This window comes from Heterodontus francisci, chromosome 41, assembly GCF_036365525.1.
Source record: "Heterodontus francisci isolate sHetFra1 chromosome 41, sHetFra1.hap1, whole genome shotgun sequence".
In the NCBI taxonomy this organism is placed as follows: Eukaryota; Metazoa; Chordata; class Chondrichthyes; order Heterodontiformes; family Heterodontidae; genus Heterodontus; species Heterodontus francisci.
In genome coordinates this window covers 8,542,973-8,564,409 of record NC_090411.1, presented here as the reverse complement: position 1 = coordinate 8,564,409, position 21,437 = coordinate 8,542,973, and the positions used below count along the sequence as shown (strand labels likewise).

The 21,437-nt window shown below is 54.4% G+C and overlaps 3 non-coding genes and 7 pseudogenes across 3 annotated transcripts; all 10 read left to right on the top strand.

The window, feature by feature from the left end:
• The first annotated feature begins 3,827 nt into the window (after positions 1-3,827).
• Positions 3,828-4,010, top strand: LOC137354271 (U2 spliceosomal RNA). The gene has a single exon (XR_010970338.1). It is a non-coding gene; the product is annotated as a U2 spliceosomal RNA (small nuclear RNA).
• A 386-nt stretch (positions 4,011-4,396) lies between these two features.
• LOC137354115 (U2 spliceosomal RNA) lies at positions 4,397-4,587 on the top strand. The gene has a single exon (XR_010970264.1). It is a non-coding gene; the product is annotated as a U2 spliceosomal RNA (small nuclear RNA).
• Positions 4,588-4,973: 386 nt separating this feature from the next.
• Positions 4,974-5,107, top strand: LOC137354765 (U2 spliceosomal RNA; annotated as a pseudogene).
• Positions 5,108-6,531: 1,424 nt separating this feature from the next.
• On the top strand, positions 6,532-6,711 carry LOC137354259 (U2 spliceosomal RNA; annotated as a pseudogene).
• A 386-nt stretch (positions 6,712-7,097) lies between these two features.
• On the top strand, positions 7,098-7,231 carry LOC137354764 (U2 spliceosomal RNA; annotated as a pseudogene).
• A 2,756-nt stretch (positions 7,232-9,987) lies between these two features.
• Positions 9,988-10,168, top strand: LOC137354172 (U2 spliceosomal RNA; annotated as a pseudogene).
• Positions 10,169-10,554: 386 nt separating this feature from the next.
• LOC137354622 (U2 spliceosomal RNA) lies at positions 10,555-10,663 on the top strand (annotated as a pseudogene).
• Positions 10,664-17,410: 6,747 nt separating this feature from the next.
• Positions 17,411-17,590, top strand: LOC137354257 (U2 spliceosomal RNA; annotated as a pseudogene).
• Positions 17,591-17,976: 386 nt separating this feature from the next.
• LOC137354103 (U2 spliceosomal RNA) lies at positions 17,977-18,167 on the top strand. The gene has a single exon (XR_010970252.1). It is a non-coding gene; the product is annotated as a U2 spliceosomal RNA (small nuclear RNA).
• A 386-nt stretch (positions 18,168-18,553) lies between these two features.
• On the top strand, positions 18,554-18,662 carry LOC137354691 (U2 spliceosomal RNA; annotated as a pseudogene).
• The last annotated feature ends 2,775 nt before the right edge of the window (positions 18,663-21,437 follow it).

Genomic DNA, 21,437 nt, shown 5'->3' with positions numbered 1-21,437 from the left:
GAACAGATGGAAGCAGCTGAGGACAACCCAATCCTCTCTGCCTACAACACCCCCCCGATGTCACCCGAGCGGCACAAACCCTGCATGAAAAATCAGGAGGGGTTTCTGAGCCCAACCAACGTGAAACTGCTTGCGCATACGATGGGTATGCAGGAACATCCCGAAGGGGAAGGACTGGGACTAGCGAGGACAAATGGTATGGGAAGCAACAACTAATTTTTAGTAAAAAATGGGTGTAAGAATTGCTTCCATTAATGTGCGTAGCATTAAATCGACTACGCGATGTGTTTCAACCTTGGATTACCTTGCCAAGGTCAAAGCTGACCTACTGTTTCTGCAGGAGTGTGGAATACCACACCTCAGCACCGACAGGCAGTGGTCGCGATGGTGGTCCCACGGGCCATCGATCTGGTCGGGGGGTAATGACTGCCGTTCCTCCGGCCTGGGTATTCTGCTGCGGGGAGGTAACTTCACCATCTCCGAAGTTAAGGAGGTGGTGGGCGGCCGCCTCCTCGTAGCAGACGTGATGTACAACAACGCTCCGCTCCGGTTGATCAACGTGTACGCCCCGGTACAACGCAGCGAGCGGCTGACCGTCTTCCAGCAGCTCCCACTGCTGCTGGCGACGTCCAGGCCGGTCATCCTAGGCGGTGACTTCAACTGCATCATCGATGCGGCTGGACGATCCGGCAGTGACGACAGCAAACTGGACGCTACGTCCAGATTCCTCATAGAAACAGTTAAGGATGCCAAACTGCACGACGTCTTCAGCAAACCTGCAGACGGAGCGCAGCGCAGATACACATGGTCAAGATCGGACGGGTCTGCCCGTTCCAGGATTGACTTCCTGTTTGTGTCCCGTGCTGTCACGGTCGGATCCACCGACGTCAAGCCGGTGTTCTTCTCCGACCACTGCCTCTTTCTGGCCGACTGTCACTTACAGGACGACCAGCGGGTTGGCAGAGGGACGTGGAAGCTCAATGCGACACTGCTGACCCCAGAGAACGTTGAGGAACTCAAAAGGGATTACAAAGGTTGGAGGACCGTGAAACCCCTCTTTGAGTCTCCAGTTCACTGGTGGGAAGCGATTAAGGAGAACATCAAGAGGTTCTTCATCCACAAAGGTGTTCAGAAGGCGAGAGAGAGCCAGAGGGAACTGTCCCGACTCCAGAAAATTATGCAAAATCTACTCCGGTTGCAGTCAATGGGGGTCGAGGTCAAGGAGGACCTCCAAGAGGTGAAGAGCCAGCAGGCCTCGCTCTTTGCCAAGGAGGCCTCCAAGATCATCTTCCGGTCCAGAGTCCGCTCCATCGAGCAGGATGAGACGTGCTCGCGTTACTTCTTCCAAAAGGTACACAGAGCTCTGTTATCAGCAGCCTGAAGGAAGAAGATGGCTCGGAAACGTCTTCGCAGTCCGACATACAAAGGATCAGCAAATCCTTTTATGCCGGGCTGTATGACGCGAAGCCCACAGACAGCAGAGCCTCCCAGTCCTTCCTGTCATCTATCACAGAGGTCCTAGATGACAGCAGGAGGGAGAGACTGGACAAGCCGCTAACTCTGGACGAGCTGACAATGGCCGTCCAGTCATTCGAGACGAGTAAAACTCCCGGGAGCGACGGCTTACCGGTCGAGTTGTACTCGGCCCTGTGGGACTGGGTCGGCCAGGACCTGCTGGAAGTATACGAGAGTATGCTCCTGGACGGCAGCATGTCAGAATCCATGAGAAAAGGCATCATCACCCTCATTTACAAGCAGAAGGGGGAGAGGGCAGAAATCAGAAATTGGCCGCCCATCTCACTGCTTAATGTTGATTACAAGATTCTGTCCAAAGTCATAGCCAGTCGAGTCAAGTCTGCTCTGGAGTTGGTGATTCACCCCGATCAGACCTGTACTGTACCCGGCAGGAAGATCTCTGATAGTCTCGCGCTACTCAGGGATACGATCGCCTACGTACGGGACAGGAGGGTGGACACCTGCCTCATCAGCCTGGACCAGGAGAAGGCTTTTGACAGGATATCGCACACCTACATGATGGACGTGCTTTCCAAAATGGGGTTTGGGGAGGGAATCTGCAATTGGATCCAACTGCTCTACACAAACATCAGTAGCGCAGTGTCAATCAACGGGTGGGAATCTGAAAGTTTCCCGATCAAATCTGGAGTCAGACAGGGCTGTCCTCTGTCCCCGGTCTTGTTTGTTTGCTGTATTGAACCCTTTGCTGAGTCTATTAGGAAGGATGCGAGCATAAGAGGGGTGACAATCCCAGGCAGCGGAGGCACTCAGGTCAAAACCTCCCTGTACATGGATGACGTCGCCGTCTTCTGCTCGGATCCGCTGTCCGTGCGCAGACTGATGAGCATCTGCGACCAGTTCGAACTGGCCTCGGGAGCCAAAGTTAACCACGGCAAGAGCGAGGCCATGTTCTTTGGGAACTGGGCTGACCGATCCTTTGTCCCCTTCACCGTCAGGTCAGATTACCTGAAGGTGCTGGGGATATGGTTCGGAAGGGCCGGGGCGTGCACCAAAACATGGGAGGAGCGAGTAGCCAAGGTACGACAAAAGTTGGGCATGTGGGGGCAGCGATCTCTCTCCATTGTGGGTAAGAACCTGGTCATCAGGTGCGAGGCGCTCACGTTGTTGCTCTACGTGGCGCAGGTCTGGCCCATACCCCACTCCTGCGCCGTGGCAGTCACCCGAGCCATTTTCCGCTTCGTCTGGGGATCTAAAATGGACCAGGTCCGGAGGGACCTCATCCTGATGACCACCTTCGTGTGCGGCTGCATCAAGCTATGTGTAGATCCCCAGTACGCAAACTCCAAGTGTCACTACGTGCTGAGGTTCTATCTGTCCCCGGTGTTGCGAAGGATGGGCCTGGTCACATTGCCGCGGAACGCTCCGTGCAGTTGTGCGGCGCCGTACCACCTATCCTTCGTGGAGCAGTTTCTGCGGAAAAACACCTTTGACCACCGGTCCATCAGGCAGTGGTCTGCACGGAATGTCCTCAAGGCCCTACGGGAAAAGGAAACGGTGGATCCTGTCGGATGGTTCCCCGAGCAGACCGTCAAAGTCATTTGGCGGAATGCCTCATCACCAGAACTTTCAAACAAGCACCAAGACGTAGCTTGGCTGGTGGTGAGAAGGGCCCTCCCCGTCAGATCCTTCATGCACACCCGAAGTCTCGCCCCCTCCGCACAGTGCCCCCGCGTTGGCTGTGGTGGGGAAGAGACAGTCGCCCACCTCCTCCTGGAATGTGCCTTTGCAAAGCAGGTGTGGAAAGAGATGCAGTGGTTTTTGTCAAGGTTCATCACAAGCAGCTCTGTAACACAGGAGTCTGTGCTCTACGGGCTGTTCACAGGGACGCACACCGAGACAAACATCAACTGCTGCTGGAGGACTATCAATTCGGTGAAAGACGCTCTTTGGTCTGCCCGAAACTTGCTGGTCTTCCAGCGCAAAGAGTTGTCCACCACCGAATGTTGCAGACTGGCACATTCCAAGGTCCAGGACTACGTGCTGAGGGACGCACTAAAGCTTGGGGCAGCCGCAGCAAAGGCTCAATGGGGAAAGACCACAGTGTAAGGTTCCCCCACCAAGCTGGACTGAGGGGCTGGAACCATGGGAAGCCCCTCGAACTGTATCGTTAATATTCTCAATTGCTGTAAATGTAAAACTGTAATTGACATGACAATTGTGAAACGGAAGGGTTGGGAAGAAACTCATGACATTATTGAAAGAAACTGATCTCTTTTGAAACGTTTGTATTTTTTCGTGCTGTTTGGAAACTGTTTGGCAATGTAATTTTTACAGATTTTTATGAATAAAGTATATTTTGGAAATAAAAAAAAAAAAAAAAATCTGTTCTTATCAGTTTAATATCTGATACGTCCCCTATCTGGGGACCAAATATTAAATTGATTTTTGGGACAGGGAGATGGAACAGGGGCTTGCCCCGTCCACTCCATGCATCCACCTGGTATTGCAGTGTTTCCAGGAGCGGTGCAGCTTCTCCCCTCCATGGGGGCGAGACCCCTGCTGAAAAATAGAATTCGCAATAGTAACGGCACTGCTGCTCGGCTGACTTTGCTGCAGTTTTCTGTGGGTGCTACGCTGCCCCCTGTTGGATTGCCCCGCAGTTGCAGGCCGCCCTTTGCTGCCCAGCGCGCGCGTGTCTTTTTTCCTGAGCAATGCCTCGCGCAGAAGCGCAAGGAATGGCTGCGCGTGGCGTGCACGCGTGCTTTCCTTTCTGCTTGCAAGGCCCGGCAACAAAAGGAGCTCTGGCTCAAAGACCGCCCGCCGTCGCCTCTTTCGCCCTAGGCTCGCCCGCCCGGCGGCTACTTTGACGTAGAGGCCGCACGCCGGGCCTGACGCGCGCAGCAAACGCAGTTTTACGGCCATCGCTTCTCGGCCTTTTGGCTAAGATCAAGTGTAGTATCTGTTCTTATCAGTTTAATATCTGATACGTCCCCTATCTGGGGACCAAATATTAAATTGATTTTTGGGACAGGGAGATGGAACAGGGGCTTGCCCCGTCCACTCCATGCATCCACCTGGTATTGCAGTGTTTCCAGGAGCGGTGCAGCTTCTCCCCTCCATGGGGGCGAGACCCCTGCTGAAAAATAGAATTCGCAATAGTAACGGCACTGCTGCTCGGCTGACTTTGCTGCAGTTTTCTGTGGGTGCTACGCTGCCCCCTGTTGGATTGCCCCGCAGTTGCAGGCCGCCCTTTGCTGCCCAGCGCGCGCGTGTCTTTTTTCCTGAGCAATGCCTCGCGCAGAAGCGCAAGGAATGGCTGCGCGTGGCGTGCACGCGTGCTTTCCTTTCTGCTTGCAAGGCCCGGCAACAAAAGGAGCTCTGGCTCAAAGACCGCCCGCCGTCGCCTCTTTCGCCCTAGGCTCGCCCGCCCGGCGGCTACTTTGACGTAGAGGCCGCACGCCGGGCCTGACGCGCGCAGCAAACGCAGTTTTACGGCCATCGCTTCTCGGCCTTTTGGCTAAGATCAAGTGTAGTATCTGTTCTTATCCAGTTCGAACTGGCCTCGGGAGCCAAAGTTAACCACGGCAAGAGCGAGGCCATGTTCTTTGGGAACTGGGCTGACCGATCCTTTGTCCCCTTCACCGTCAGGTCAGATTACCTGAAGGTGCTGGGGATATGGTTCGGAAGGGCCGGGGCGTGCACCAAAACATGGGAGGAGCGAGTAGCCAAGGTACGACAAAAGTTGGGCATGTGGGGGCAGCGATCTCTCTCCATTGTGGGTAAGAACCTGGTCATCAGGTGCGAGGCGCTCACGTTGTTGCTCTACGTGGCGCAGGTCTGGCCCATACCCCACTCCTGCGCCGTGGCAGTCACCCGAGCCATTTTCCGCTTCGTCTGGGGATCTAAAATGGACCGGGTCCGGAGGGACACGATGTTCAAATCTCTGGACATGGGCGGGAAAAATGTACCCAACGTGGCCCTCATCCTGATGACCACCTTCGTGTGCGGCTGCATCAAGCTATGTGTCGATCCCCAGTACGCAAACTCCAAGTGTCACTACGTGCTGAGGTTCTATCTGTCCCCGGTGTTGCGAAGGATGGGCCTGGTCACATTGCCGCGGAACGCTCCGTGCAGTTGGGACGTGCCGTACCACCTATCCTTCGTGGAGCAGTTTCTGCGGAAAAACACCTTTGACCACCGGTCCATCAGGCAGTGGTCTGCACGGAATGTCCTCAAGGCCCTACGGGAAAAGGAAACGGTGGATCCTGTCGGATGGTTCCCCGAGCAGACCGTCAAAGTCATTTGGCGGAATGCCTCATCACCAGAACTTTCAAACAAGCACCAAGACGTAGCTTGGCTGGTGGTGAGAAGGGCCCTCCCCGTCAGATCCTTCATGCACACCCGAAGTCTCGCCCCCTCCGCACAGTGCCCCCGCGTTGGCTGTGGTGGGGAAGAGACGGTCGCCCACCTCCTCCTGGAATGTGCCTTTGCAAAGCAGGTGTGGAAAGAGATGCAGTGGTTTTTGTCAAGGTTCATCCCAAGCAGCTCTGTAACACAGGAGTCTGTGCTCTACGGGCTGTTCCCAGGGACGCACACCGAGACAAACATCAACTGCTGCTGGAGGACTATCAATTCGGTGAAAGACGCCCTTTGGTCTGCCCGAAACTTGCTGGTCTTCCAGCGCAAAGAGTTGTCCACCACCGAATGTTGCAGACTGGCACATTCCAAGGTCCAGGACTACGTGCTGAGGGACGCACTAAAGCTTGGGGCAGCCGCAGCAAAGGCTCAATGGGGAAAGACCACAGTGTAAGGTTCCCCCACCAAGCTAGACTGAGGGGCTGGATCCATGGGAAACCCCTCGAACTGTATCGTTAATATTCTGAATTGCTGTAAATGTAAAACTGTAATTGACATGACAATTGAGAAACGGAAGGGTTGGGAAGAAACTCATGACAGTATTGAAGGAAACTGATCTCCCTTGCAATGTTTGTATTTTTTGGTGCTGTTTGGAAACTGTTTGGCAATGTAATTTTTACAGATTTTTATGAATAAAGTATATTTTGGAAATAAAAAAAAAAAAAATCTGTTCTTATCAGTTTAATATCTGATACGTCCCCTATCTGGGGACCAAATATTAAATTGATTTTTGGGACAGGGAGATGGAACAGGGGCTTGCCCCGTCCACTCCATGCATCCACCTGGTATTGCAGTGTTTCCAGGAGCGGTGCAGCTTCTCCCCTCCATGGGGGCGAGACCCCTGCTGAAAAATAGAATTCGCAATAGTAACGGCACTGCTGCTCGGCTGACTTTGCTGCAGTTTTCTGTGGGTGCTACGCTGCCCCCTGTTGGATTGCCCCGCAGTTGCAGGCCGCCCTTTGCTGCCCAGCGCGCGCGTGTCTTTTTTCCTGAGCAATGCCTCGCGCAGAAGCGCAAGGAATGGCTGCGCGTGGCGTGCACGCGTGCTTTCCTTTCTGCTTGCAAGGCCCGGCAACAAAAGGAGCTCTGGCTCAAAGACCGCCCGCCGTCGCCTCTTTCGCCCTAGGCTCGCCCGCCCGGCGGCTACTTTGACGTAGAGGCCGCACGCCGGGCCTGACGCGCGCAGCAAACGCAGTTTTACGGCCATCGCTTCTCGGCCTTTTGGCTAAGATCAAGTGTAGTATCTGTTCTTATCCAGTTCGAACTGGCCTCGGGAGCCAAAGTTAACCACGGCAAGAGCGAGGCCATGTTCTTTGGGAACTGGGCTGACCGATCCTTTGTCCCCTTCACCGTCAGGTCAGATTACCTGAAGGTGCTGGGGATATGGTTCGGAAGGGCCGGGGCGTGCACCAAAACATGGGAGGAGCGAGTAGCCAAGGTACGACAAAAGTTGGGCATGTGGGGGCAGCGATCTCTCTCCATTGTGGGTAAGAACCTGGTCATCAGGTGCGAGGCGCTCACGTTGTTGCTCTACGTGGCGCAGGTCTGGCCCATACCCCACTCCTGCGCCGTGGCAGTCACCCGAGCCATTTTCCGCTTCGTCTGGGGATCTAAAATGGACCGGGTCCGGAGGGACACGATGTTCAAATCTCTGGACATGGGCGGGAAAAATGTACCCAACGTGGCCCTCATCCTGATGACCACCTTCGTGTGCGGCTGCATCAAGCTATGTGTAGATCCCCAGTACGCAAACTCCAAGTGTCACTACGTGCTGAGGTTCTATCTGTCCCCGGTGTTGCGAAGGATGGGCCTGGTCACATGGCCGCGGAACGCTCCGTGCAGTTGGGACGTGCCGTACCACCTATCCTTCGTGGAGCAGTTTCTGCGGAAAAACACCTTTGACCACCGGTCCATCAGGCAGTGGTCTGCACGGAATGTCCTCAAGGCCCTACGGGAAAAGGAAACGGTGGATCCTGTCGGATGGTTCCCCGAGCAGACCGTCAAAGTCATTTGGCGGAATGCCTCATCACCAGAACTTTCAAACAAGCACCAAGACGTAGCTTGGCTGGTGGTGAGAAGGGCCCTCCCCGTCAGATCCTTCATGCACACCCGAAGTCTCGCCCCCTCCGCACAGTGCCCCCGCGTTGGCTGTGGTGGGGAAGAGACGGTCGCCCACCTCCTCCTGGAATGTGCCTTTGCAAAGCAGGTGTGGAAAGAGATGCAGTGGTTTTTGTCAAGGTTCATCCCAAGCAGCTCTGTAACACAGGAGTCTGTGCTCTACGGGCTGTTCCCAGGGACGCACACCGAGACAAACATCAACTGCTGCTGGAGGACTATCAATTCGGTGAAAGACGCCCTTTGGTCTGCCCGAAACTTGCTGGTCTTCCAGCGCAAAGAGTTGTCCACCACCGAATGTTGCAGACTGGCACATTCCAAGGTCCAGGACTACGTGCTGAGGGACGCACTAAAGCTTGGGGCAGCCGCAGCAAAGGCTCAATGGGGAAAGACCACAGTGTAAGGTTCCCCCACCAAGCTAGACTGAGGGGCTGGATCCATGGGAAACCCCTCGAACTGTATCGTTAATATTCTGAATTGCTGTAAATGTAAAACTGTAATTGACATGACAATTGAGAAACGGAAGGGTTGGGAAGAAACTCATGACAGTATTGAAGGAAACTGATCTCCCTTGCAATGTTTGTATTTTTTGGTGCAGTTTGGAAACTGTTTGGCAATGTAATTTTTACAGATTTTTATGAATAAAGTATATTTTGGAAATATAAAAAAAAAAATGTGGGGGCAGCGATCTCTCTCCATTGTGGGTAAGAACCTGGTCATCAGGTGCGAGGCGCTCACGTTGTTGCTCTACGTGGCGCAGGTCTGGCCCATACCCCACTCCTGCGCCGTGGCAGTCACCCGAGCCATTTTCCGCTTCGTCTGGGGATCTAAAATGGACCGGGTCCGGAGGGACACGATGTTCAAATCTCTGGACATGGGCGGGAAAAATGTACCCAACGTGGCCCTCATCCTGATGACCACCTTCGTGTGCGGCTGCATCAAGCTATGTGTAGATCCCCAGTACGCAAACTCCAAGTGTCACTACGTGCTGAGGTTCTATCTGTCCCCGGTGTTGCGAAGGATGGGCCTGGTCACATGGCCGCGGAACGCTCCGTGCAGTTGGGACGTGCCGTACCACCTATCCTTCGTGGAGCAGTTTCTGCGGAAAAACACCTTTGACCACCGGTCCATCAGGCAGTGGTCTGCACGGAATGTCCTCAAGGCCCTACGGGAAAAGGAAACGGTGGATCCTGTCGGATGGTTCCCCGAGCAGACCGTCAAAGTCATTTGGCGGAATGCCTCATCACCAGAACTTTCAAACAAGCACCAAGACGTAGCTTGGCTGGTGGTGAGAAGGGCCCTCCCCGTCAGATCCTTCATGCACACCCGAAGTCTCGCCCCCTCCGCACAGTGCCCCCGCGTTGGCTGTGGTGGGGAAGAGACGGTCGCCCACCTCCTCCTGGAATGTGCCTTTGCAAAGCAGGTGTGGAAAGAGATGCAGTGGTTTTTGTCAAGGTTCATCCCAAGCAGCTCTGTAACACAGGAGTCTGTGCTCTACGGGTTGTTCCCAGGGACGCACACCGAGACAAACATCAACTGCTGCTGGAGGACTATCAATTCGGTGAAAGACGCCCTTTGGTCTGCCCGAAACTTGCTGGTCTTCCAGCGCAAAGAGTTGTCCACCACCGAATGTTGCAGACTGGCACATTCCAAGGTCCAGGACTACGTGCTGAGGGACGCACTAAAGCTTGGGGCAGCCGCAGCAAAGGCTCAATGGGGAAAGACCACAGTGTAAGGTTCCCCCACCAAGCTAGACTGAGGGGCTGGAACCATGGGAAGCCCCTCGAACTGTATCGTTAATATTCTCAATTGCTGTAAATGTAAAACTGTAATTGACATGACAATTGTGAAACGGAAGGGTTGGGAAGAAACTCATGACATTATTGAAAGAAACTGATCTCTTTTGCAATGTTTGTATTTTTTCGTGCTGTTTGGAAACTGTTTGGCAATGTAATTTTTACAGATTTTTATGAATAAAGTATATTTTGGAAATAAAAAAAAAAAAGTATCTGTTCTTATCAGTTTAATATCTGATACGTCCCCTATCTGGGGACCAAATATTAAATTGATTTTTGGGACAGGGAGATGGAACAGGGGCTTGCCCCGTCCACTCCATGCATCCACCTGGTATTGCAGTGTTTCCAGGAGCGGTGCAGCTTCTCTCCTCCATGGGGGCGAGACCCCTGCTGAAAAATAGAATTCGCAATAGTAACGGCACTGCTGCTCGGCTGACTTTGCTGCAGTTTTCTGTGGGTGCTACGCTGCCCCCTGTTGGATTGCCCCGCAGTTGCAGGCCGCCCTTTGCTGCCCAGCGCGCGCGTGTCTTTTTTCCTGAGCAATGCCTCGCGCAGAAGCGCAAGGAATGGCTGCGCGTGGCGTGCACGCGTGCTTTCCTTTCTGCTTGCAAGGCCCGGCAACAAAAGGAGCTCTGGCTCAAAGACCGCCCGCCGTCGCCTCTTTTGCCCTAGGCTCGCCCGCCCGGCGGCTACTTTGACGTAGAGGCCGCACGCCGGGCCTGACGCGCGCAGCAAACGCAGTTTTACGGCCATCGCTTCTCGGCCTTTTGGCTAAGATCAAGTGTAGTATCTGTTCTTATCAGTGCTTATTTGATTGAGAAGAGACCATGATCATTGCCTTTTGATCCTGGGGAAGCTTTGAGTGAAATGGCTATAACCAATTTTCGAGCTTCGGGCCAGGGAGTGCGCAACACCGTTCGGGTGGTCGTGAAGGACAAGGAAGGAGATGCACCGGTCGATCGCACCTTCTTCATCAAGAAAATTCTCTTCGATTGCTGCGGATTTCAAGCGACGGATGTCTTCTGCCTGCAGGATTTCCCCAGCAGTGGATACTTCGACGTGACGTTCCGGAACGTGGCGGGATGCATCAAGTTCCTGAAGGCGTTCAAGGAGAAAGGGGACCGGGCTCCACTGTCGATCCTCACAGCGGAGCTGCTCTTCACGCTTCCGTCACAACGGGACCGGGTGGTGACGATTCACCTCTACAACCCCCATGTTCCGGTGGTGGATGTACTCACCTTTCTCGCCAGGTACGTCGAGGTGGCCGGCAGCAGCACTGATGTCAAGGACCCCTTTGGGATCTGGACTAGCAAGCGGCAGGTCAAGGTGACCTTGAAGGTAGATCCCAGTGGAGCCATCATCCACCCTCCCTCCAGCTTCGCTATCGGGGGAAGTCGAGGCTTCTTGGTCTACGCTGGGCAGCCCAGAGTTTGTCGCACCTGTGGCAAATCTGGTCACATGGCAGCCAACTGCAGCACGGTTGTTTGCAAGAACTGCAAGGAGGAAGGCCATCAGACCAAGGACTGTAAGCAGACTAAGTGTTGCAACTTGTGCGGTGCGGCAGGCCATCTCTACAAGACCTGCCCCAAACGTTGTCTCAGCTATGCTCAGGCGGCAAGGTCCAAGGAATGGCCGGGCGAAGGTTCGACGAAGGCGTCCGCTGTTCGAAAGGAGACCAGCAACCTTCTCCGCAGTGAGGAACTTCAACCTGAGAAGGAAGGGGAGGCGGCTGAAACCAACGACCCAGCACCTACCCAGCGCCCGGAAACCCCTCCTCCACAGACAGAATCAATGGAGGAGGAGGCAGCAGATGGACAAACAGGTCAGTGGCAAGTGGTCCAGAGGAAAACCACAAAGAAAAAACATCCCAAAGCCACCACCCAAACCAGTGGCAAGAGGAGGCTTTCTTCTGAATCAGACTGCAACAACTCCTCTTCACTGGACGGGGAAATGCTGGAACGACAGCCCCTTCAAAAGAGGCGGCAGAACTCCGAGATGGATGATCAAGCATCCCAGCCCCCGGGCACTGGAAGCTGTGATGGGCCCGGCGTGCCCCAACCCCAATTCCCCACACGTAACGACGTGGCCAACGCATCTCAGCTCCGGGACACCGGGAGCAAAGACACGTCTGGCGCACCTGAGCTCCGGGAGACCGGGAGCTGTGATGTTTTCGAGGAGGAACAGATGGAAGCAGCTGAGGACAACCCAATCCTCTCTGCCTACAAGACCCCCCCGATGTCACCCGAGCGGCACAAAACCTGCAGGAAAAATCAGGAGGGGTTTCTGAGCCCAACCAACGTAAAACTGCTTGCGCATACGATGGGTATGCAGGAACATCCCGAAGGGGAAGGACTGGGACTAGCGAGGACAAATGGTATGGGAAGCAACAACTAATTTTTAGTAAAAAATGGGTGTAAGAATTGCTTCCATTAATGTGCGTAGCATTAAATCTACTACGCGATGTGTTTCAACCTTGGATTACCTTGCCAAGGTCAAAGCTGACCTACTGTTTCTGCAGGAGTGTGGAATACCACACCTCAGCACCTACAGGCAGTGGTCGCGATGGTGGTCCCACGGGCCATCGATCTGGTCGGGGGGTAATGACTGCCGTTCCTCCGGCCTGGGTATTCTGCTGCGGGGAGGTAACTTCACCATCTCCGAAGTTAAGGAGGTGGTGGGCGGCCGCCTCCTCGTAGCAGACGTGATGTACAACAACGCTCCGCTCCGGTTGATCAACGTGTACGCCCCGGTACAACGCAGCGAGCGGCTGACCGTCTTCCAGCAGCTCCCACTGCTGCTGGCGACGTCCAGGCCGGTCATCCTAGGCGGTGACTTCAACTGCATCATCGATGCGGCTGGACGATCCGGCAGTGACGACAGAAAACTGGACGCTACGTCCAGATTCCTCATAGAAACAGTTAAGGATGCCAAACTGCACGACGTCTTCAGCAAACCTGCAGACGGAGCGCAGCGCAGATACACATGGTCAAGATCGGACGGGTCTGCCCGTTCCAGGATTGACTTCCTGTTTGTGTCCCGTGCTGTCACGGTCGGATCCACCGACGTCAAGCCGGTGTTCTTCTCCGACCACTGCCTCTTACTGGCCGACTGTCACTTACAGGACGACCAGCGGGTTGGCAGAGGGACGTGGAAGCTCAATGCGACACTGCTGACCCCAGAGAACGTTGAGGAACTCAAAAGGGATTACAATGGTTGGAGGACCGTGAAACCCCTCTTTGAGTCTCCAGTTCACTGGTGGGAAGCGATTAAGGAGAACATCAAGAGGTTCTTCATCCACAAAGGTGTTCAGAAGGCGAGAGAGAGACAGAGGGAACTGTCCCGACTCCAGAAAATTATGCAAAATCTACTCCGGTTGCAGTCAATGGGGGTCGAGGTCAAGGAGGACCTCCAAGAGGTGAAGAGCCAGCAGGCCTCGCTCTTTGCCAAGGAGGCCTCCAAGATCATCTTCCGGTCCAGAGTCCGCTCCATCGAGCAGGATGAGACGTGCTCGCGTTACTTCTTCCAAAAGGTACACAGAGAGAGCTCTGTTATCAGCAGCCTGAAGGAAGAAGATGGCTCGGTAACGTCTTCGCAGTCCGACATACTAAGGATCAGCAAATCCTTTTATGCTGGGCTGTATGACGCGAAGCCCACAGACAGCAGAGCCTCCCAGTCCTTCCTGTCATCTATCACAGAGGTCTTAGATGACAGCAGGAGGGAGGGACTGGACAAGCCGCTAACTCTGGACGAGCTGACAAAGGCCGTCGAGTCTTTCGAGGCGAGTAAAACTCCCGGGAGCGACGGCTTACCGGTCGAGTTGTACTCGGCCCTGTGGGACTGGGTCGGCCCGGACCTGCTGGAAGTATACGAGAGTATGCTCCTGGCCGGTAGCATGTCAGAATCCATGAGGAAAGGCATCACCACCCTCATTTACAAGCAGAAGGGGGAGAGGGTAGAAATCAGAAATTGGCGGCCCATCTCACTGCTTAATGTTGATTACAAGATTCTGTCCAAAGTCATAGCCAGTCGAGTCAAGTCTGCTCTGGAGCTGGTGATTCACCCCGATCAGACCTGTACTGTACCCGGCAGGAAGATCTCTGATAGCCTCGCGCTACTCAGGGATACGATCGCCTACGTACGGGACAGGAGGGTGGACACCTGCCTCATCAGTCTGGACCAGGAGAAGGCTTTTGACAGGATATCGCACACCTACATGATGGACGTGCTTTCCAAAATGGGGTTTGGGGAGGGAATCTGCAATTGGATCCAACTGCTCTACACAAACATCAGTAGCGCAGTGTCAATCAACGGGTGGGAATCTGAAAGTTTCCCGATCAAATCTGGAGTCAGACAGGGCTGTCCTCTGTCCCCGGTCTTGTTTGTTTGCTGTATTGAACCCTTTGCTGAGTCTATTAGGAAGGATGCGAGCATAAGAGGGGTGACAATCCCAGGCAGCGGAGGCACTCAGGTCAAAACCTCCCTGTACATGGATGACGTCGCCGTCTTCTGCTCGGATCCGCTGTCCGTGCGCAGACTGATGAGCATCTGCGACCAGTTCGAACTGGCCTCGGGAGCCAAAGTTAACCACGGCAAGAGCGAGGCCATGTTCTTTGGGAACTGGGCTGACCGATCCTTTGTCCCCTTCAGCGTCAGGTCAGATTACCTGAAGGTGCTGGGGATATGGTTCGGAAGTGCCGGGGCGTGCACCAAAACATGGGAGGAGCGAGTAGCCAAGGTACGACAAAAGTTGGGCATGTGGGGGCAGCGATCTCTCTCCATTGTGGGTAAGAACCTGGTCATCAGGTGCGAGGCGCTCACGTTGTTGCTCTACGTGGCGCAGGTCTGGCCCATACCCCACTCCTGCGCCGTGGCAGTCACCCGAGCCATTTTCCGCTTCGTCTGGGGATCTAAAATGGACCGGGTCCGGAGGGACACGATGTTCAAATCTCTGGACAAGGGCGGGAAAAATGTACCCAACGTGGCCCTCATCCTGATGACCACCTTCGTGTGCGGCTGCATCAAGCTATGTGTAGATCCCCAGTACGCAAACTCCAAGTGTCACTACGTGCTGAGGTTCTATCTGTCCCCGGTGTTGCGAAGGATGGGCCTGGTCACATTGCCGCGGAACGCTCCGTGCAGTTGGGCGGCGCCGTACCACCTATCCTTCGTGGAGCAGTTTCTGCGGAAAAACACCTTTGACCACCGGTCCATCAGGCAGTGGTCTGCACGGAATATCCTCAAGGCCCTACGGGAAAAGGAAACGGTGGATCCTGTCGGATGGTTCCCCGAGCAGACCGTCAAAGTCATTTGGCGGAATGCCTCATCACCAGAACTTTCAAACAAGCACCAAGACGTAGCTTGGCTGGTGGTGAGAAGGGCCCTCCCCGTCAGATCCTTCATGCACACCCGAAGTCTCGCCCCCTCCGCACAGTGCCCCCGCGTTGGCTGTGGTGGGGAAGAGACGGTCGCCCACCTCCTCCTGGAATGTGCCTTTGCAAAGCAGGTGTGGAAAGAGATGCAGTGGTTTTTGTCAAGGTTCATCCCAAGCAGCTCTGTAACACAGGAGTCTGTGCTCTACGGGCTGTTCCCAGGGACGCACACCGAGACAAACATCAACTGCTGCTGGAGGACTATCAATTCGGTGAAAGACGCCCTTTGGTCTGCCCGAAACTTGCTGGTCTTCCAGCGCAAAGAGTTGTCCACCACCGAATGTTGCAGACTGGCACATTCCAAGGTCCAGGACTACGTGCTGAGGGACGCACTAAAGCTTGGGGCAGCCGCAGCAAAGGCTCAATGGGGAAAGACCACAGTGTAAGGATCCCCCACCAAGCTGGACTGAGGGGCTGGAACCATCGGAAGCCCCTCGAACTGTATCGTTAATATTCTCAATTGCTGTAAATGTAAAACTGTAATTGACATGACAATTGTGAAACGGAAGGGTTGGGAAGAAACTCATGACATTATTGAAAGAAACAGATCTCTTTTGCAATGTTTGTATTTTTTCGTGCTGTTTGGAAACTGTTTGGCAATGTAATTTTTACAGATTTTTATGAATAAAGTATATTTTGGGAAAAAAAAAAAAAAAGTATCTGTTCTTATCCAGTTCGAACTGGCCTCGGGAGCCAAAGTTAACCACGGCAAGAGCGAGGCCATGTTCTTTGGGAACTGGGCTGACCGATCCTTTGTCCCCTTCACCGTCAGGTCAGATTACCTGAAGGTGCTGGGGATATGGTTCGGAAGGGCCGGGGCGTGCACCAAAACATGGGAGGAGCGAGTAGCCAAGGTACGACAAAAGTTGGGCATGTGGGGGCAGCGATCTCTCTCCATTGTGGGTAAGAACCTGGTCATCAGGTGCGAGGCGCTCACGTTGTTGCTCTACGTGGCGCAGGTCTGGCCCATACCCCACTCCTGCGCCGTGGCAGTCACCCGAGCCATTTTCCGCTTCGTCTGGGGATCTAAAATGGACCGGGTCCGGAGGGACACGATGTTCAAATCTCTGGACATGGGCGGGAAAAATGTACCCAACGTGGCCCTCATCCTGATGACCACCTTCGTGTGCGGCTGCATCAAGCTATGTGTAGATCCCCAGTACGCAAACTCCAAGTGTCACTACGTGCTGAGGTTCTATCTGTCCCCGGTGTTGCGAAGGATGGGCCTGGTCACATGGCCGCGGAACGCTCCGTGCAGTTGGGACGTGCCGTACCACCTATCCTTCGTGGAGCAGTTTCTGCGGAAAAACACCTTTGACCACCGGTCCATCAGGCAGTGGTCTGCACGGAATGTCCTCAAGGCCCTACGGGAAAAGGAAACGGTGGATCCTGTCGGATGGTTCCCCGAGCAGACCGTCAAAGTCATTTGGCGGAATGCCTCATCACCAGAACTTTCAAACAAGCACCAAGACGTAGCTTGGCTGGTGGTGAGAAGGGCCCTCCCCGTCAGATCCTTCATGCACACCCGAAGTCTCGCCCCCTCCGCACAGTGCCCCCGCGTTGGCTGTGGTGGGGAAGAGACGGTCGCCCACCTCCTCCTGGAATGTGCCTTTGCAAAGCAGGTGTGGAAAGAGATGCAGTGGTTTTTGTCAAGGTTCATCCCAAGCAGCTCTGTAACACAGGAGTCTGTGCTCTACGGGCTGTTCCCAGGGACGCACACCGAGACAAACATCAACTGCTGCTGGAGGACTATCAATTCGGTGAAAGACGCCCTTTGGTCTGCCCGAAACTTGCTGGTCTTCCAGCGAAAGAGTTGTCCACCGCCGAATGTTGCAGACTGGCACATTCCAAGGTCCAGGACTACGTGCTGAGGGACGCACTAAAGCTTGGGGCAGCCGCAGCAAAGGCTCAATGGGGAAAGACCACAGTGTAAGGTTCCCCCACCAAGCTAGACTGAGGGGCTGGATCCATGGGAAACCCCTCGAACTGTATCGTTAATATTCTGAATTGCTGTAAATGTAAAACTGTAATTGACATGACAATTGTGAAACGGAAGGGTTGGGAAGAAACTCATGACAGTATTGAAGGAAACTGATCTCCCTTGCAATGTTTGTATTTTTTGGTGCTGTTTGGAAACTGTTTGGCAATGTAATTTTTACAGATTTTTATGAATACAGTATATTTTGGAAATAAAAAAAAAAAAAATCTGTTCTTATCAGTTTAATATCTGATACGTCCCCTATCTGGGGACCAAATATTAAATTGATTTTTGGGACAGGGAGATGGAACAGGGGCTTGCCCCGTCCACTCCATGCATCCACCTGGTATTGCAGTGTTTCCAGGAGCGGTGCAGCTTCTCTCCTCCATGGGGGCGAGACCCCTGCTGAAAAATAGAATTCGCAATAGTAACGGCACTGCTGCTCGGCTGACTTTGCTGCAGTTTTCTGTGGGTGCTACGCTGCCCCCTGTTGGATTGCCCCGCAGTTGCAGGCCGCCCTTTGCTGCCCAGCGCGCGCGTGTCTTTTTTCCTGAGCAATGCCTCGCGCAGAAGCGCAAGGAATGGCTGCGTGTGGCGTGCACGCGTGCTTTCCTTTCTGCTTGCAAGGCCCGGCAACAAAAGGAGCTCTGGCTCAAAGACCGCCCGCCGTCGCCTCTTTTGCCCTAGGCTCGCCCGCCCGGAGGCTACTTTGACGTAGAGGCCGCACGCCGGGCCTGACGCGCGCAGCAAACGCAGTTTTACGGCCATCGCTTCTCGGCCTTTTGGCTAAGATCAAGTGTAGTATCTGTTCTTATCAGTTTAATATCTGATACGTCCCCTATCTGGGGACCAAATATTAAATTGATTTTTGGGACAGGGAGATGGAACAGGGGCTTGCCCCGTCCACTCCATGCATCCACCTGGTATTGCAGTGTTTCCAGGAGCGGTGCAGCTTCTCCCCTCCATGGGGGCGAGACCCCTGCTGAAAAATAGAATTCGCAATAGTAACGGCACTGCTGCTCGGCTGACTTTGCTGCAGTTTTCCGTGGGCGCTACGCTGCACCCTGTTGGATTGCCCCGCAGTTGCAGGCCGCCCTTTGCTGCCCAGCGCGCGCGTGTCTTTTTTCCTGAGCAATGCCTCCCGCTGAAGCGCAAGGAATGGCTGCGTGTGGCGAGCACGCGTGCTTTCCTTTCTGCTTGCAAGGCCCGGCAACAAAAGGAGCTCTGGCTCAAAGACCGCCCGCCGTCGCCTCTTTCGCCCTAGGCTCGCCCGCCCGGCGGCTACTTTGACGTAGAGGCCGCACGCCGGGCCTGACGCGCGCAGCAAACGCAGTTTTACGGCCATCGCTTCTCGGCCTTTTGGCTAAGATCAAGTGTAGTATCTGTTCTTATCAGTGCTTATTTGATTGAGAAGAGACCATGATCATTGCCTTTTGATCCTGGGGAAGCTTTGAGTAAAATGGCTATAACCAATTTTCGAGTTTCTGGCCAGGGAGTGCGCAACACCGTTCGGGTGGTCGTGAAGGACAAGGAAGGAGATGCACCGGTCGATCGCACCTTCTTCATCAAGAAAATTCTCTTCGATTGCTGCGGATTTCAAGCGACGGATGTCTTCTGCCTGCAGGATTTCCCCAGCAGTGGATACTTCGACGTGACGTTCCGGAACGTGGCGGGATGCATCAAGTTCCTGAAGGCGTTCAAGGAGAAAGGGGACCGGGCTCCACTGTCGATCCTCACAGCGGAGCCGCTCTTCACGCTTCCGTCACAACGGGACCGGGTGGTGACGATTCACCTCTACAACCCCCATGTTCCGGTGGTGGATGTACTCACTTTTCTCGCCAGGTACGTCGAGGTGGCCGGCAGCAGCACTGATGTCAAGGACCCCTTTGGGATCTGGACCAGCAAGCGGCAGGTCAAGGTGACCTTGAAGGTAGATCCCAGTGGAGCCATCATCCACCCTCCCTCCAGCTTCGCTATCGGGGGAAGTCGAGGCTTCTTGGTCTACGCTGGGCAGCCCAGAGTTTGTCGCACCTGTGGCAAATCTGGTCACATGGCAGCCAACTGCAGCACGGTTGTTTGCAAGAACTGCAAGGAGGAAGGCCATCAGACCAAGGACTGTAAGCAGACTAAGTGTTGCAACTTGTGCGGTGCGGCAGGCCATCTCTACAAGACCTGCCCCAAACGTTGTCTCAGCTATGCTCAGGCAGCAAGGTCCAAGGAATGGCAGGGCGAAGGTTCGACGAAGGCGTCCGCTGTTCGAAAGGAGACCAGCAACCTTCTCCGCAGTGAGGAACTTCAACCTGAGAAGGAAGGGGAGGCGGCTGAAACCAACGACCCAGCACCTACCCAGCGCCCGGAAACCCCTCCTCCACAGACAGAATCAATGGAGGAGGAGGCAGCAGATGGACAAACAGGTCAGTGGCAAGTGGTCCAGAGGAAAACCACAAAGAAAAAACATCCCAAAGCCACCACCCAAACCAGTGGCAAGAGGAGGCTTTCTTCTGAATCAGACTGCAACAACTCCTCTTCACTGGACGGGGAAATGCTGGAACGACAGCCCCTTCAAAAGAGGCGGCAGAACTCCGAGATGGATGATCAAGCATCCCAGCCCCCGGGCACTGGAAGCTGTGATGGGCCCGGCGTGCCCCAACCCCAATTCCCCACACGTAACGACGTGGCCAACGCATCTCAGCTCCGGGACACCGGGAGCAAAGACACGTCTGGCGCACCTGAGCTCCGGGAGACCGGGAGCTGTGATGTTTTCGAGGAGGAACAGATGGAAGCAGCTGAGGACAATCCAATCCTCTCTGCCTACAAGACCCCCCCGATGTCACCCGAGCGGCACAAACCCTGCAGGAAAAATCAGGAGGGGTTTCTGAGCCCAACCAACGTGAAACTGCTTGCGCATACGATGGGTATGCAGGAACATCCCGAAGGGGAAGGACTGGGACTAGCGAGGACAAATGGTATGGGAAGCAACAACTAATTTTTAGTAAAAAATGGGTGTAAGAATTGCTTCCATTAATGTGCGTAGCATTAAATCGACTACGCGATGTGTTTCAACCTTGGATTACCTTGCCAAGGTCAAAGCTGACCTACTGTTTCTGCAGGAGTGTGGAATACCACACCTCAGCACCTACAGGCAGTGGTCGCGATGGTGGTCCCACGGGCCATCGATCTGGTCGGGGGGTAATGACTGCCGTTCCTCCGGCCTGGGTATTCTGCTGCGGGGAGGTAACTTCACCATCTCCGAAGTTAAGGAGGTGGTGGGCGGCCGCCTCCTCGTAGCAGACGTGATGTACAACAACGCTCCGCTCCGGTTGATCAACGTGTACGCCCCGGTACAACGCAGCGAGCGGCTGACCGTCTTCCAGCAGCTCCCACTGCTGCTGGCGACGTCCAGGCCGGTCATCCTAGGCGGTGACTTCAACTGCATCATCGATGCGGCTGGACGATCCGGCAGTGACGACAGAAAACTGGACGCTACGTCCAGATTCCTCATAGAAACAGTTAAGGATGCCAAACTGCACGACGTCTTCAGCAAACCTGCAGACGGAGCGCAGCGCAGATACACATGGTCAAGATCGGACGGGTCTGCCCGTTCCAGGATTGACTTCCTGTTTGTTTCCCGTGCTGTCACGGTCGGATCCACCGACGTCAAGCCGGTGTTCTTCTCCGACCACTGCCTCTTACTGGCCGACTGAACACTTACAGGACGACCAGCGGGTTGGCAGAGGGACGTGGAAGCTCAATGCGACACTGCTGACCCCAGAGAACGTTGAGGAACTCAAAAGGGATTACAATGGTTGGAGGACCGTGAAACCCCTCTTTGAGTCTCCAGTTCACTGGTGGGAAGCGATTAAGGAGAACATCAAGAGGTTCTTCATCCACAAAGGTGTTCAGAAGGCGAGAGAGAGACAGAGGGAACTGTCCCGACTCCAGAAAATTATGCAAAATCTACTCCGGTTGCAGTCAATGGGGGTCGAGGTCAAGGAGGACCTCCAAGAGGTGAAGAGCCAGCAGGCCTCGCTCTTTGCCAAGGAGGCCTCCAAGATCATCTTCCGGTCCAGAGTCCGCTCCATCGAGCAGGATGAGACGTGCTCGCGTTACTTCTTCCAAAAGGTACACAGAGAGAGCTCTGTTATCAGCAGCCTGAAGGAAGAAGATGGCTCGGTAACGTCTTCGCAGTCCGACATACTAAGGATCAGCAAATCCTTTTATGCTGGG